General features: G+C 38.4%; 1 long non-coding RNA gene across 1 annotated transcript in view; it reads left to right on the top strand.

Annotated features, from left to right (window-relative positions):
- LOC123381715 overlaps positions 1 to 16,889 on the top strand; it is an 86,668-nt gene that overhangs the window by 45,664 nt on the left and 24,115 nt on the right. Inside the window, exon 2 of the long non-coding RNA XR_006589055.1 lies at positions 15,709 to 15,850. This is a non-coding gene — a long non-coding RNA (uncharacterized LOC123381715). The remainder of the gene's footprint in view (positions 1 to 15,708; positions 15,851 to 16,889) is intronic.

The following is a 16,889-nucleotide window of genomic DNA, read 5'->3' on the forward strand; positions in this document are numbered from 1 at the left end:
ATATCTACAAAGAACCTGAACAGTATGTATACACTATACCATATATACCCATTAATTCCACATTTAACAAAGTTATTCAAAGCAAGTAATTGGAGAACTTTTCAAAGATGAAGATAAAGGATATATATTGCAAAGTAATATATGGTAATAAAAATGGATAACCATTGTACTCTCCAGTATAGGGAATTGGTTAAATAAAGTGTAGAATATCCATACAATAGAATAGAATGTAGTCATTATATTATTACTAATATAGAATGTGTGCCTTAGACAAACAGTGGGCAGTAGAACCAGGACTTAATTGTTTAGAAGTTGGACCTTGATAAATCCAATTTTTTTTTAAATAACAAACTCATAATATATTGTGAAATGAAAATAAATTTCACACTATATAAAATACGTAATTTCAGGTATGTATATGTACATAGAAAGGAGAAATGGAAGGATATCTGTCAAAATTAAAGCAGTGGATATCTTTGCATAGGGAGACCAGGGTGGCTCTCTGTCTTCTATATGCTTCTTATAGTATATCATTTTCAAAATTATTTTTTTTCATCATGGTAAGTATACTCTTTAATACCCATCCCCTATTTCTTCCATCCCCTGACGTAAATTCCCTCTGGTAACCATCAGTTTGTTCTTTATAGTTATGAGTCTGTTTCTTGGTTTGTCTCTCTCTCTCTCTCACTCTTTTCCTTTGTTTGTTTGATTTTGTTTCCTAAGTTCCACATGTGAATGAAATCATATGGTATTTGTCTTTCTCTGACTGACTTGTTTTGCTCAGCCTTATACTCTCTAGATCTATCCATGTTATTGCAAATGGCAAGATTTCATTCTTTTTTGATGGCTGAATAATATTCAAGTGTGTGTGTGTGTGTGTGTGTGTGTATGTGTGTGTGTGTGCGTGTGTATACCACCTCTTCTTTATCCATTCATCTATCAATAGATACTTGGGCTGCTTTCATAGTTTGGCTATTGTAAATAATGCTACTATAAACATAGAGGTGCATGTATCCCTTTGAATTAGTGTTTTTGTGTTTTGGGGTAAATACCCAGTAGTTTGATTGATGGATTTTAGGGTACTTCTATTTTTCATTTTTTGAGGAACCTCCATACAGTTTCCCACAGTAGCTGTACTAATTTGTATTCCCCCCAACAGTACAAGAGGGTTTCTTTTTCTGCACATTTACTTGTTTCTTGTGTTGTTGAGTTTAGTCATTCGACAGGTGTGAGGTGGTGATATCTCATTGTAGTTTTGGTCTGCATTTCCCTGGTTATGAGTGATGTTGGCCATCTTTTCATGTGTCTTTTGGCCACCTATATATCTTCTTTGGTGAAATGTCTCTTCATGTCTTCTGCCATTTTTAATCAGATTATTCATTTTTTGGGTGTTGAGTTGTATCAGTTTTTTATATATTTTGGATTCTAACCCTTTATTGGATATATCATTTGCAAATATCTTCTCCCATTTAGTAGGTTGCTTTTTAGTTTTGTTGATTGTTTCCTTTGCTGTGCAGAAGCTTTTTATTTTGATGTGGGCCCAATAGTTTATTTTTGCTTTTGTTTCCCTTGCCTCAGGAGACACGTAGAAAAATGTTGCTACAGCCAATGTCAGAGATTATTGCCTGTGCTCTTTTCAAGGATTTTTTTTTATTTTTTTAATGTCTATTTATTTTTGAGAGAGAGACAGAGCACAAGTGGGGGAGGGACAGAGAGAGAGAGAGGGAGACATAGAATCCAAAGCAGGCTCCAGGCTCCAAGTTGTCAGCACAGAGCCCAACATGGGGCTTGAACTCACAAACTGTGGGATTATGACCTGAGTTGAAGTCAGACACTTAACCAACTGAGCCACCCAGATGCCCCTCTTCAAGGATTCTTATGATTTCAGGTCTTACATTTAGGTCTTTAATCCATTTTGAGTTTATTTTTGTGTATGGGTAAGAAAGTGGTCCAGTTTCATTCTTTTGCATATGGCTGTCCATTTTTTCCAACATCATTTGTTGAAGAGACTTTTTCCCATTGTATATTCATTCCTCCTTTGTCAAAGATTAATTGACCATATAATTATGAGTTTATTTCTGGGTTTTAGGTTCTATTCCATTGATCTATGTGACAGTATTTATGCCAATATCATACTGTTTTATTTACTACTGCTTTGTAATATAACTTGAAATCTAGAAGTGTGATACTTCTAGTTTTGTTTTTCTTTCTCAAGGTTGCTTTGGCGATTTGAGGTCTTTTGTGGTTCTGTACAAATTTTAGGATTGTTTGGTCTAATTCTGTGAAAATGCTGTTTGTGTTTTGATAGGAATTGCATTAAGTCTGTAGATTGCTTTGCATAGTATAGACTTATAACAATATTTGTTCTTTTAACCCATGAACATGGAATGTCTTTCCATTTCTTTGTGTTGTCTTGCATTTCTTTCATCAATGTTTTATAGTTTTCAGAGTACAGGTCTTTCACTTCTCTGGTTAACTTTATTCCTAGATGTTTTATTGTTTTTGGTGCAATTGTAAATGGGATTGTTTTCTTAATTTCATTTTCTGCTGCTTCATTATTAGTGTAGAGGAATGCAGCGGATTTCTGCACATTGGTTTTGTATCCTGTGACTTTACTGAATTCATTTATCAGTTCTAGTATTTTTTTTGGTGGAGTCCTTAGGGTGTTCCATATATAGTATCATGTCATCTGCAAATAGTGGAAGTTTTGCTTCTTCCATGCTGATTTGGATGCTTTTTCTTTCTTTTTGTTGTCAGATTGCTGTGGCTAGGACTTTCAGTTCTACGTTAAATAACAGTGGTGAGAATGGACATCTAACAGTATATTAAAGAAAATAAAAAAAAAGAAAATCATATACCGCAATGAGATGGGAGTTATTCCCAGGATACAAAGTAGTTTAATATTTGGAAAACAATCTGGGGCACCTGGGTGTCTCAGTTGGTTGATTTCTTGATTTCTGCTCATGGTTCATGAGATCGAGCCCCGGATCAGGGTCTGCGCTGACAGTGTGGAGCTTGCTTGTGATTCTCTCTCTTCTCCTCTCTTTGTCCCTCCCCTGCTTGTGCTTTCTCTCTTTCTCAAAATAAATATTTAGAAAATATTTGCAAAACAATCAATATGGTGTGTCACATCAATAAGAGAAAGGACAAAAACCATATGATCATTTTAATAGAGGCAAAAAAGCACTTGACAAACTACAACATCCATTGATGATAAAAAGCCTCTGAAAGGAGGTCTAGAGGGAACATATCTTAACATAATAAAGGCCTTATAGGGGCGCCTGGGTGGTGCAGTCGGTTAAGCGTCCGACTTCAGCCAGGTCACAATCTCGTGGTCCGTGAGTTTGAGCCCCGCGTCGGGCTCTGGGCTGATGGTTCGGAGCCTGGAGCCTGTTTCCGATTCTGTGTCTCCCTCTCTCTCTGCCCCTCCCCCGTTCATGCTCTGTCTCTCTCTGTCCCAAAAATAAATAAACGTTGAAAAAAAAATTTAAAAAAATAAAGGCCTTATATGACAAATCCACAGCCAACATCATGCTCTATGGTGAAAAACAGAGCTTTTCCCTTACAGTCAGGTATGAGACAAGGATGCCCACTTTCACCACTTTTATTCAATATAGTATATGATTTTTAACATAGTAAGAATGGTTTAATCTGTAAAACACTATAAAGCCATGTCCTTTATTAAGTTTATTTATTTATTTTGAGAGAGAGTGTACGTGTGTGCAAGCAGGGGAGGGGCAGAAAGAGAGGGAGAGAGAGAATCCTAAGTAGGCTTCAAGCTGTCAGCACAAAGCATGATGCATGGCTCAGTTCCACAAACCTTGAGATCACGACCTGAGCTGAAATCGACTCAGATGCTCAACCAACTGAGTCACCCAGGCTCCCCTAAAACCATTTCCTTTAAATAAGCTCTTTCTGAAGGTCATGAAATGGAGGCTTGAAAACATGCACAGACACACCAGATTCTTGAATGAGAAGTCATATATATGTGTGTGTGTGTGTGTGTTTAAATTAATTTATTGTTTAATTTACAATTTTTTAAGTTAGTTTAAATTGTTTAAGTTAGCATATAGTGCAGCAATGATTTCAGGAGTAGACTCCTTAAGCCTCTTACCCATTTAGCTCCATTGTATATATAATCCACATCTTCTTTATCCATTCATCCATTGATGGACATTTGGGCTCTTTCCATACTTTGGCTATTGTTGATAGTGCTGCTATAAGCATTGGAGTGCATGTGCCCCTTCGAAACAGCACACCTGTATCCCTTGGGTAAATACCTAGTAGTGCAATTGCTGGGTTGTAGGGTAGTTCTATTTTCAGTGTTCTGAGGAACCTCCATACAGTTTTCCAGAGTGGCTGTACCAGTTTGCATTCCCACCAGCAGTGTAAAAGGGATCCTCTTTCTCTGCATCCTTGCCAACATCTGTTGTTGCCTTAGTTGTTAATGTTAGCCATTTTGACATGCGTGAGATATCTCATTGTGGTTTTGATTTGTATTTCCCTGATGATGAGTGATGTTGAGCATTTTTCATGTGTCTGTTTGCCACCTGGATGTCTTCTTTGGAGGTGTCTATTCATGTCTTTTGCCCATTTCTTCACTGGATTATGTGTTTTTGGGGTGTTGAGTTTGATAGTTTCTTTGTAGATTTTGTATACTAACCCTTTATCTCATAGTTAGTTTGCAAATATCTTCTCCCATTCCATTGGTTGCCTTTTCGTTTTGTTGATTTTTTCCTTCGCTGTGCAGAAGATTTTTATTTTGATGAGGTCCCAATAGTTCATTTTTGCTTTTGTTTCCTTTGCCTCCAGAGATGTGTTGAGTAAGAAGTTGCTGCGGCTGAGGTCAAAGAGGTTTTTGCCTGCTTTCTCCTCTAGGATTTTGATGGCTTCCTGTCTTACATTTAGGTCCTTCATCCATTTTGAGTTTATTTTTGTGTATGGTGTAAGAAAGTGGTCTAGGTTCATTTTTCTTCATGTTGCTGTCCAGTTTTCCCAGCACCATTTGCTGAAGAGACTGTCTTTATTCCATTGTATATTCTTTCCTGCTTTGTCAAAGATTAGTTGGCCATATGTCTGTGGGTCCATTTCTGGGTTCTCTATTATGTTTCATTGATCCGAGTCTGTTTTTGTGCCAGTACCATACTATCTTGATGATTACAGCTTTGTAATACATCTTGAAGTTTGGGATTGTGATGCCTCTAGCTTTGGTTTTCTTTTTCAAGATTGTTTTGGCTATTTGGGATCTTTTCTGGTTCCATACAAATTTTAGGATTGTTTTTTCTAGCTCTGTGAAGAATGCTGGTGTTATTTTGATAGGGATTGCTTGAATGAGAAGTTATATTAAGTGATAACAATTATTTTCCAAATATTGAGGAAAATTTTATAAAGGAATGATAATTTACATGGTTGTCCCCCAATAAAATATTAAAATGCATTAAAAGTTAGAATATGGAAAATAAAAAGTCCTAATGAGACACATATTGATGGAATAGGAGGAAGAGTCCTGAAATATATTCATGTGATAAAGGTTACATTTAAAATCAGCAAGAAAAGATTGAATGTGTCATAAATCAGGCTAGACATTGATTAAACAATTTTGGAAATGTTATGTCATACCACATCAAAATAAATTCTACTTGAATTAGAGATATAAATGTTTCAAAAGGAGTGAAATAAATAGGATATAGAATAAGTAAATAAATGTAGAAAAACTGAAGTACATATAGGTGACTATCTATATCCATATATCATCTAGAGGCATGAAATCTATGCCACCACAGGCAGAAAATATACAATGGAAAGGTATGGTACATAAAGAGTAAATTTTTCCCTTATGTCAGAAACACCATAAATGAAAATAAAAGACAGATACATGAATGATGGATTGCTTCTGTATTCCGTGCTTTCTAATTTTTCCACAGTGAGAATGCTACTTGGTAGTCTCCATGAGGACCTGATGTACAAATGATGATGGGGAAGCAGAGTGTGGGGGTTAAGGGGACTTCGGTGCCAGACAACATGTGTTCCAATCCTAGAATATTTTTTTGTGTGACACAGGCAATTTAATCTAACCTCTCTGTGCCTCATTTCTCTGATCTTTGTAATGAAGATAGAACCTACTTGAGAGTGGTCAGGATTAAGTGTGTTAATTTTTATGCATGACTCTCAGAATACTGAATATGTAGTAAGCACTCTAAATGATAGCTATTATTATCTAAGACCTTTTGAGTTCCAACATGCTTTGATTCTATGGATGACTAAAGAGTGAATGGGATCTAGGAGCAAACTGCTCTTTCCCAGTAGAATAATTGACTTCAGGAGAGGACAACAGAGCCTAATGAATTGTGCTTTTGCCTCAAGGTTTAAGAGAAGCCTGTGGTTCTAGGCACTGGTCAAATAGGGCCAGTTGATAGGGCTGAAGTTACATTACTGAGATAGAAGAGGAAACAGCATGTCTCTTTTATTTTCTGTATAAGCAAAGCAAATGTATAAAATGATAGCACAAATTGTATTGCGGTGGGAGGGAGTAGGTGAGCAGACAAGCTCTGTTTATTCTAACATATGGACAGTAAATGCAATTCCAATTTTCCCCTAATTTTTCTCTCTACACAAAAGCTGAAATTCTGGATATACCGGCTACAAATGATGCCTCTTCTCAACTTAGCCTTTTATTTCCTGTTTGACTCTGCAGCAGTGTTGATGAGCTGCTTCATTGTTTTTCCATGGTTGCCCACATGACACACACCTACTAGAGCCATGATGAAAATAATAGACGTGTTGAACAGAGGATGAGTAATTATAAATCTGCCGTGTGTCCACATGATATCTGCACTAGGGAAAAGAGAAGAGAAGTAGCAATCAACTGAAATACGACTGTTTTGAAGCAGATTGAGAAGAAACATATGACCAAAATACATACTGGGTTTGGAGGCTCACTCTTTTTACTTTTGAAATTATTGTAATCTTTTTTTTTTTGGTATTCTTTTTTTAAGTACAAAAGCAACATATGCTAATTGTAGAGAAAAAAGGAAACAGAGACAATAAAAATAACATGACCTACAATCTCAATCCAAATCTTGCAGAGGATTAAATAATGAATGTGGACAAGGAGCAAACCACTCTTTTAAGAGTAGAACATTTTGGTATATATCCCTCTGATCTTTTACTTTGTCTTTGTGCAAAAATGTAGTCAAATGATATTTGGTATTTTATACTTCGTTTCACTTAATATATATTTGCTATATATTACAAAGGAGTTGTAAAATATTTATGAACCAAATTTTAATATCTGTATAAAATTCTATTATAAAATCTATTATAAATAGCACAGTTTATTTTACCTATCTCCTGATTTTGGACATTTTAGATTACCTCTTTCCTGTGACTATTGTGGTACAGAAATATTTGGGCACATGAGTTATTTCCTTAGCACAAATTCTTACAAATTTAATTGCATATATATATATATATATATATATATATATATTTATTTATTTATATATGCTTTTTTAAAAATGTTTATTTTTGAGAGAGAGAGACACACACACACAGTGCAAGCATGGGCAGGTAGAGAGAGAGGGAGACACAGAATCTGAAGCGGGCTCCAGGCTCCAAGCTGTCAGCACAGAGCCCGACGCAGATTTCAAACTATGAATGGTGAGATCCTGACCTGAGCCATGTCGCTTAACTGACTGAGCCACACAGCACCCCATAGTTTATATATATTTAAAATAACTTGATACCTTGCCAAATTGCTCTGAAGTCAGGTACTATAAATTTATGATTTACACACACACACATACACACACACACACACACATATATATATATGTATATATATATATATATATATATATATATATATATATATATAAAGATTTCAGTGTAGAAATATAGAATAATGAAATTTAGGAGCATATTTTCATAACCATGGGTAGAGAGAACTTCCTAACAGGAAACCCAATTGCAATAAGAGACTAATAAATTTAAAAAAACATCAACATTTGTATGTTTAAGTATAACATAAATGAAAGCAAAGGATAGAAGACAAAAAGGAAAAAAATATTTCAACATCTATGATGGACAAAATTTAGAAGCTTGATAAACAAAGGCTTCCTATAAATGGATAAGAATAAGGCAAATGACCTAATAAAAATGGGCAAAGTATATGCACAGATAATTCACAGAAGAATACAGATAGCTAGTAAAGACATGAAAAGATGCTTATTTCACCCGTACTCAGGGAAATAAGAAACAATTAGTGTGGTAAAAATGGGAAAATTTGGAAACACTAAGTGTTGGTGAAAATACAAAATGGGTAGTTGTACATTGCTGGGTGAAATTTGAATTGCTAGAAGTTGATGGGAAAACATCTGGCAATATCTGTGAAGATGTAAAATACATGATATCATCTGATCTTGTAATCCCTTTTTGTAATTTATAATAAAGAACAGAAGTGCAAGTGTTTAAGGATATGTGAATAAGGATATTTATTTAGTGTTGTTTGTACTGGCAAAAAAAAAAAAAAAAAAAAACCCAAGCTGGAAACAACTTGAATGAACATTAATAGGAGAATAGTTGGATTGATTATAATAATCTTTACTACAAACTGTTATACCAAAATTAAAGAGTAAACCAGATTTACATATTTTGAACTGTATGGATTCCAATGATATAATATTATGTGGAAAAAAAAGTGGGAGATTAATGTACAAGATAGTATCACATTTCAGATTAAAAAGAAAAAGAAGTGCTAATCTAATATGTACTTTATTGGAGAATAAACATGTAATGCTTGTTTTCTTCAGTAACTGTCACTTCCATATCTTTTTCAGATTTCCTCCCTACTGTAATAGGAATGCTTAGTAATATTCAGCCAAATCCATAACTTTTCAGTTTTTAGAATCTTATTTTAGTTCTCGAGACTCAACCAAAGATATGCATGAGCTATGCATCTTATCACAATTTCAACAATCAGATAAGTTGCTTCTCCTCTCTTCCCGAAGAGCAAGAGGGTGGAGTTATTGATGGAAGTTCCTCAAGAGGGTGGATGTGTTGGTGAAAGTTTCTACTTTATGAATCCAGAGAGGACTTCATGGGAAGAAAGAGACTGGCTTAACCTACACTGATTCACACGTTGTTGATAAAAGATGGAATTACAAGATTGCTGTTAGTGATCATTCCACTTGCTTTTTCACTATATCCATTTAATTAGTTCCTTGTTAAATTGAGATTATTTAGAGTAGTAAAAGTTAAATATCTAATTGGAAAACTGGTTTCCATCGTGTATGATACAGAAAAGACTATTCAGTTGAAAGGACATCTAGTGAAGTAAGTTAATAAAATGTCTTCCTTAAAAGCCCATATAGAAATTATGACTCCTAATGTCCAAAGTCTGTCTGTCTAGTAGCAGGGGCACCTTTGTTCACTGGGTTTTCCCAAAGCATCAGAATTGATCTTATTACTGTGCATTTATAGGACTTTCTAAGGGCATTTGGACTATTTTCAAGAGACTTAGCCCTGAAACAGAGATGCAGGAAGTCATACATATGACTACTGCTTTTCTTTCTATTTTCCTCTGGTTCACATGAGTGTTGTTATTCCCTCTCCCACTGAATGTAGCAATTGTCATTTCCCACGTGACCTCTATTCTCATACAGTTGCTGAGATATCTCTGTTGACTTCTCTTGCATCTGTTCTGTTCTTTCCTCAGCCCAAGGATAAAGCCTCCTATATCCTAAGACAGTTTTTATTCTCTTTGTCCATGGTTAAGATTATTCATTCTCCTTTCTTCCCATGCATCAATATCACTATTCAAAGTAGGTGAGACCTTGGCACAGTAGGTGAAATCTCCACCTGATACTGACCCTGCCCATGATTCTGATTTCTAAGGGTGGTCCACCAAGATGGCAAGTTCCATGGTGCTCAGGATTTGCTACCCCATAAACAAAAATCACATGCAGGGCATCTCTGTATAAGCAGTTGCTTTCACTCTTGGCCTGATCCTATGGACACAATACCCGCTGCTACTGCCAGAGAGAAAAATCTTGAAATGTTTACAGAAAGTCGTGACTCATAAAATGCAAATCATGTTTTTTGCTTTAGCAAAAACATGTAGAGCAGGAGGGGACACAGGCCAAACCCTCTCATTTTACAGTCAAGAAAGCACACGCTCAAGAGACTTACCCAAGGTCACACAGCTGGTTGACTTGCAAGCTCAGAACTAGGAGTCAAGTCTTGGTACTTGCTGTTGAGTTGTTTATTTGTGAAATGGAATACCAAAACAGCATGGGAAGGAAATCCTGATAACCTATGTTTCTTTCTGTTCACTTAAAAATAACTCCCCAGGGGTGCCTGAGTGGCTCAGTCCATTGAGCATACAACTTTTCATTTCTGCTCAGGTCATGATCTCAAGCTTTGTGAGATTGAGCCCTGCAGCACAAAGCCTGCTTGGGATTCTCTGTCTCCCTCTCTCTGCCCCTCCCCCCTCAAAATAAATAATTAAAAAAAAAAACCTCCCCAAACAACCTGAAAGTGTTAAATTGTGCTTAGTCACAGTGTAGGTTTTACCAATTTGAGAGTCTCAAGAAGAAATCCCCTTGTAAAATTCTTGTCTTTGTGTGTTAAGGTGCAGGTTTTTCACAGATAATTGTAAATTGGTTCATTAACATTTCTGTCTTCCTAATGCTTTGCCATTGTCATTTAGGGAATAGAAGGTAATTTTGTAATGTGCACATACTGGGATGCACTTTCAAATTACCTAGGGAGCTTTTAAAAAGTATCAATGCTGCCAGGGCCCACCCTTAGAGACTGTGATTTGATTGGTCTGGAGTGAGACCCAGGCTTGGGTATTTTTCAATAACTTGGGTATTTTTGAATAACTCTAACGTACAGCTAGAGTTGAAAATCACAACTCTAGAGGCGTGATTCTCAAGTTGTGGTCTCTGGTCCAGCAGCTTTGGCATCACCTGGAAACTTGCTTGAAATGCAAATTCCCAGACCCTTGCTTAAACCTGATCAGAAACTGAGGGCAAGGATGAGCAAGCAAGTTTTAACAGGTTCCCAGGGTGATGCTAATGAATACTAACATTTGAGAAACCACTGGTCTAGCCCATAGTAAATATATGGCCTGTTTCAGCAAATAGTTTCTTTTAAAAAAATTTTTTTTAATGTTTATTTATTTTTGAGAGAGAGAGAGACAGACAGAGAGAGCACAAGTGGGGGAGGAACAGAGAGAGAGGGAGACACAGAATTGGAGGCAGGCTCTGTGCTGACAGCACAGAGCCCAACGTGGGGCTTGAACTCAAACGGTGAGATCATGACCTGAGCCGAAGCCGGTGGCTCAACCGACTGAGCCACCCAGGTGCTCCAGTAAATAGTTTCAAGGGAACACAGCCACACACATTCACTTATATATAATACAATGACAGAGTTTAGTAGTTGTGATAGAGACTGTATCACCCATAAAGCCTGAATTATTTATGATCCAGCCTTTTATTAAAAAAATTTTTTTTTAACGTTTATTTTTGAGAGAGAGAGAGAGCGCGCGTGCGCACGTGTGCACAAGTGGGGGAGAGCCAGAAGAGGGAGTCAGAGGATCTGAAGCAGGCTCCTTGAGCGCAGAGCCCGACACTCAGGAATTGTGAGCTCAGACCTGAGTGGAAATCCAGAATCGACCACTTAACTGACTGAACCACTTAGCACCACATGATCCAGCCTTTTAAAGAAAAAAATTTGACCCCTGAACTGTGCTTTTCAAAAATTTTTTAATGTAATGAGATTTTTAAAATTGTAGTTGACACACAATGTTACATTAGTTTCCGGTGTACAGCACAGTGATTTGACAATTCTAAACATTATCCTGTGCTCACCAGAAATGTAGCTACCATCTGTCAACATTCAAAGCTATTATAGTACCACTAACTATATTCTCTATGCTGTACCCTTCATCCTCACGACTTTTTCATTCCATAACTGGAAGCCTGTATCTCCCACTCACCTTCACCCATTTTCCCCATCCCCCACTCCCCATCCCACTCCCCTCTGGCAGCCATCAGTTCTCTGTATTTATGGGTCTATTTCTGCTTTGTTTGTTCATGTTGTTTTTTAGGTTCCACATATAAGTGAAATCATATGGTATTTGTCACACTTATTTCACTTAGCATAATATTCTCTAGGTCCATCCATGTTGTTGCAAATGGCAAGATCTCATTTTTTTTTTAAATGGCTGAGTAATATATACGTGTGTGTGTGTGTGTGTGTACACATATATTACATTTTCTTTATCCATTCATCTATCAGTGGACACTTGGGTTGCTTCCAGGTCTTGGCTATTGTAAATAATGCTGCAATACATATAGGGGTGCATATATCTTTTTGAATTAGTGTTTTTGTTTTCTTTGGGTAAATAGTAGAATTGGTATTATATGGTACTTCTGGATCATATGGTATTTCTATTTTTATTTTTTATTATTATTATTTTTTTAATTTTTTTTTTTCGTTTATTTATTTTTGGGACAGAGAGAGACAGAGCATGAACGGGGGAGGGGCAGAGAGAGAGGGAGACACAGAATCAGAAGCAGGCTCCAGGCTCTGAGCCATCAGCCCAGAGCCTGACGCGGGGCTCGAGCTCATGGACCGCGAGATCGTGACCTGGCTGAAGTCGGACGCTTAACCGACTGCGTCACCCAGGCGCCCCTCTATTTTTATTTTTTGAGGAACTTCCATATTATTTTCCACAGTAGCTGCACCAGTTTACATTCCCACCAGCAGTGCATGAGGGTTCCTTTTTCTCCCATTTTCTTTTTTCTCCTTTCTCACCAACACGTGTTATTTCTTTTTGATTCTATCCATTCTGACAGGTGTAAGGTGATATCTCATTGTGGTTTTGACTTGTATTTCCATGATGATGAGTGATGTTGAGCATCTCTTCAAGTGTCTGTTTACCATCTGTATGTCTTCTTTGGAAAAATGTCTATTCCAGTCCTATGTACTTTTCAAACTTCAGTGTAGAGATGAATCACCTGGGGATATTGTTTAACTGCAGATTCTAATTCCGTGGACCTGTGATGGGGCCTGAGATCCTGTTTTCTAATAGCTTCCAGGTGATACTCAAGTTGTTGGTCTGTGAAGGACACTTTAAGCAGCAAGGGTCTATAGCAATGTTGTCTGATAGAAACACAATGTGGGGGCGCCTGGGTGGCGCAGTCGGTTAAGCGTCCGACTTCAGCCAGGTCACGATCTCGCGGTCCGTGAGTTCGAGCCCCGCGTCGGGCTCTGGGCTGATGGCTCGGAGCCTGGAGCCTGTTTCCGATTCTGTGTCTCCCTCTCTCTCTGCCCCTCCCCCGTTCATGCTCTGTCTCTCTCTGTCCCAAAAATAAATAAAAACGTTGAAAAAAAAAAAAAAAAAAGAAACACAATGTGATGAGACTTCTCAGTTGGGACTCTTAAAATATAGTTAGGGAGATTTTTGTGGGGAAGTTTCTAGAAGCCCTGAAATCTTTGGTATGGGTGTGTGAAAGTCACATTAAATCTGGAAAGGCCCTTATAAAGGGTGACCATATAAAGTACATTCCTAAACTGGGACACCTCTGAGAGGGAAAAAGGATGTTATTAATAAAATAGGAGAACAGATGTCAATTGGAACTGTCCTGGACAAATTGGGTGTATGTATGGCCACTCTGCTTACAAAGGATCTAATTCATAGTTCTTGAAGGGACCAGCTATATACTGTGAGGAACTTTTTCCAAAATAAAAATGCAGCTGGGAATGGGAGGGGAGTGTGGTGGAGAGGGGAGCTGTTTATCAGAATTTGGTAATAAGAAGGGCCGTGTAGTTTACGACAGCGCTCCACGTGGCTATCTTGTTCCCCTCACCCTCCATCCTGAAACCCACACTGAGGACCACGGTATTAGGGTCACAAGGCAGCACAGTCAGGACCAGAAGCCAGAGCCCAGCACTGCACCCGGCACAGAGAAGGTGTTGATTGTGCGTTTATTGACTGCTTGACAGAATGCAAGTGCCTTAACCTCTAGTCTGTAACCCTTCCTATGGGATTCTGTTTCTGGGGCAGAGCAGCCTGAAGCTTGCGCATGTGCGTGCGTGTGCACAGACTCCAGGGGGCGCTCTCACCGGGGTCACTGCAGTTCCCTCCACAGGCTGTGACCGAATCTTCCTGCCACTCACCTGGGTAAATTCCTGAGGCGAGGCACACAGCCCTATCCCCGCAGGACCGGGAGCCATTTGTTAGAAGTTGCTTTGCCTGGGGAGACTCTAATCTTGGGCTTGTACTGGTAGCCCATGACTGAGGTGCTGGGGAGAAGGGCTGAGTGAGAAAGAGGCAAAGGACTGCAGAACAGCGCCTCCAGCCACTGTGTGCGCGCCCACGTGATGAAGGGCAGCCAGCGATACAGGTGCCATATTTTCTGGGTTTAGTCTGTCAGTAAATAATAGGGCACAGATGTTGCTGAATATTTTATGATTAACTTGCCCCAGGGGTCCCTAAATGTTTTATAATTTCTGAGTAAAGATAGAAAGCATCCAAGGCTGTGGATTTTTAGCAGCAAGTTCAGCATCATTTTAATGGTTAATATAAGGAGACATTCCTTCTCACAATCGCACTTAGAAGAGGGCAGTAGCCATAGAGGTCACAGCTTCCGTTTAATGTGAACAGCCTGAACACAGGAAAATAACATCAAACCAGAGGACTGGAGGCTGATTTCAGGACCACTGTAATGACTCTGTGCCTTGAATTTGGACAAAATTTTGAAAACTGACATGGAAGTCTTGCTTTTTTAGTTGAAGGCTTTTTTTTTGGGATAGACCCATGGAGCAGAAGCGTTTTCTTTGTGAGCAGGAGGTACAGTTGTTTGTTTATAAGGGACAAATTCATCTCAAGCTTTGGTCTCCTTATTATAAGGAGGCCCTCTGAATCTTCCTGGCCCTCGGTTCTTAACCCACATCTACATCATCTTTAACAGCAGAGGGCACCCTGCTTCAGCATTCTGAGGGATCACCCCCTGAGAGGATCAGATGATCTGGGTTATATGTGTGTCTATTCTTAATTTACTTCTTCACATCCTTTGAGTGAACTCAAAGTGGGAGCATCCACAGGTCAGGGAGGGTGTGGGGGTGTGGGTAGATGGCAAGATGTCATTAGAGAGTAGGGAGGAATGGCCGTACCCTGCAGGGTGATGGTGAAGCACATGGGTTTGGGAGGATGAACTTGGGTTCAAATTCTAGCATTGCTTCTTACCAGCTCTGTGTTGTTGAGGGAGTTATTTTTCCTCTTTTCAGTTTCTACATTAATAAAATGGTGATGTATATTTGTAAAGTCCTTGGCACAATGCTTGGCTCATAGGAAGTGCTCAATAGCTTTGAAAACTGGCAAGCAAGCAAACAAGCAAATGTCTTCAGGTTCAAGCTAGGGGAAGAGAGAGGCAGAAAATGAGTAGAGAGCTGCTTTCCTACCAGGCTGGAGTAACTCATTTTGGGAAATATTACACAGACTCAGGTTTTCTGTATATTCTCATTGATTGATTAAAAACAATCCCTTATAAGATGTGAATAGACTTTGTTATATTTCATTTTAGTTTTCCGTTTATTTGGGAGGTGCTGGTATTCTTTCACTTCTAAATGATTTAACAGTGTGAAATTCTAAAATAGGAGTTTGAAATCATTCTCTGAAATAATCCTGTGCTTTTTCAGAGAGAAGCTTGATACGCTCAAGGATTAAACCAATTTAAAGAAGAAGAGTGATATAAGTTGTTTGGAGGTACTTTCCAAACGTTCCAGATTTGGGGTCTGAGGATATAAAGGAAGTGGCTTTTACCACGCTTCACTTTGAATGGTAAGAACCTCCTTTGACACAGTTGATAGAATTTCAGAGCGAGAAGAATCTTTAAGGTTTTAGCATTTAAGAAAAAATATCGTACCTGTTTCTACTCCCTCAACTAAATAAAAATCTCTTAGCATCAGGCTAGGTTAGCAGTGCTTTTACAAGTTTCTCAGGTGATTCTAATATGCAGCCAGCAGTGTGAACCCTTGTTCTACACAACTTATTTTACTAATGGGGAAAGTACTTTGTGCTGGTGGGGGAAAGTACTTGTCTGTCTTCCATGCAGCCTCTCGAGTAGAGAGGCTTAAAATAGAAATCCAACAGGTTAAAAACCTTCAGTGACCTCCCTCTCCCCTTCCCCCCACCATCTCTTTTCAGTTTTGGGGACAGAGTTCAGGGTTTTCAGCCTAGCTCACAACTCTTTTCAGTGTTGGCCTCTTGCTAAGCATCGCACCTCAATTTTTCTATTCCCTTTACTTCTCCCCCTACACTCTTCTGTATAGTCATGCACGACTGCTTACATCTCCGTGATGTGGCATGACACGTCCCAGTGTCATACTTTACAATACTTTCCTTCCTCGTGCTGGACTGCCTTTATCTCTTCATTTTCAAAATGTAGCTCAAGCTGAGATATTCAAATAGGGAGGGAACAAGGAAATACTAGCTGTGGCTGCTTGGGTGAAAACACTGTAGTTTTTTTTTTTTTTTCTTTTTTTTTAAGACTGGGAAATATTCTTTGAGATTTTAGCATTTCTAGCCCAAATTTTTCAGGGCTAGGTTGGTTTCATAAATGTGTAAAGGAGGATCAGTTATGAGAAAAAAAAGTGATGGGGCTCTGGCCGCCTGGACAGCATGTCCTCCATTTAAATATGATTAAATTAAACTTTTGAGAAACAGGGCAGTCATTCCAGGGACTGCCAGTTCACAACTCTGAATCACTTTGTTTTACAGACGAGGAAACTGAGAACCAGAGAGAACACTGGGAACATGGTAGTATATAGCAGTGCGAGAGCCCAGGTCTTCTAAATTTAGGTCCAGTCTTCACATTGCA

This window comes from Felis catus, chromosome D4, assembly GCF_018350175.1.
Source record: "Felis catus isolate Fca126 chromosome D4, F.catus_Fca126_mat1.0, whole genome shotgun sequence".
Taxonomy (NCBI): Eukaryota; Metazoa; Chordata; class Mammalia; order Carnivora; family Felidae; genus Felis; species Felis catus.